Source organism: Notolepis coatsorum, assembly GCF_963971535.1.
Source record: "Notolepis coatsorum genome assembly, contig: SCAFFOLD_432, whole genome shotgun sequence".
Lineage (NCBI taxonomy): Eukaryota > Metazoa > Chordata > Actinopteri > Aulopiformes > Paralepididae > Notolepis > Notolepis coatsorum.
The window spans coordinates 133,424-134,213 of record NW_028173535.1 but is presented as its reverse complement, the minus strand read 5'-3'; positions in this window follow the sequence as shown (position 1 = coordinate 134,213).

The following is a 790-nucleotide window of genomic DNA, read 5'->3' as shown; positions in this document are numbered from 1 at the left end:
ATTCAATCTCAGGTTGTCTTAGAAAAACTATTATTGCAGCGGTATTCCTCCCCCACAGGCACGTTCCGTTATATTAATATTTTATCCCCAGTGCATACAGTATTTGATCATCGTGTGAACATTTGTTCTGCTGTACAAATTCTGCATCACTCATTTCAATAGGGAGGAATTATGTGGTCAAATAATGAGAGAGAGAGAGAGAGGGAGAGAGAGAGAGAGAGAGAGAGAGAGAGAGAGAGAGAGAGGGAGAGGGAGAGAGAGAGAGAGAGAGAGGGGGGGGGGGTGCAGCCAAATCATAAAGTTGGACATTGGGGAAGATACGACCTTCATCAGTTGGGATAAGTCATAGGGAATTTTCATTTAGTCATTTAGCCGACGCTTTTATCCAAAGCGACTTACAAATTGTGAACAACAAGTCAGCAGGAGGGGTAGGCCTCTGGCAGCTAAGGGTTAGTGGTGGTTGTTCGTCAAATAGTGTTGACCTTGAGTGTTACACTCTGGGTGCCTAGTGGTATAGACATATTAGCATGGTAGGTAGTAGTATAAGTATAGTAGCAGATATTGTTTGAAGAGGTGTGTAAGAGAGTGAGCTTAATAGATTAATATGTGATTCAGATAAACACATCCTGCCTTTTTATTCCTCTATTCAGAACCGGTGCTGAATCTGATTAGCATAATCATAGACACTGATATTTCAAATCTCGCCTGTCAAATATTTCCTCTTGGCTACCTCTCTTCTGCCTGACCTCCCATAAGTGTCAGGCTTAGAGCTGCTGCGATAACCGCATTA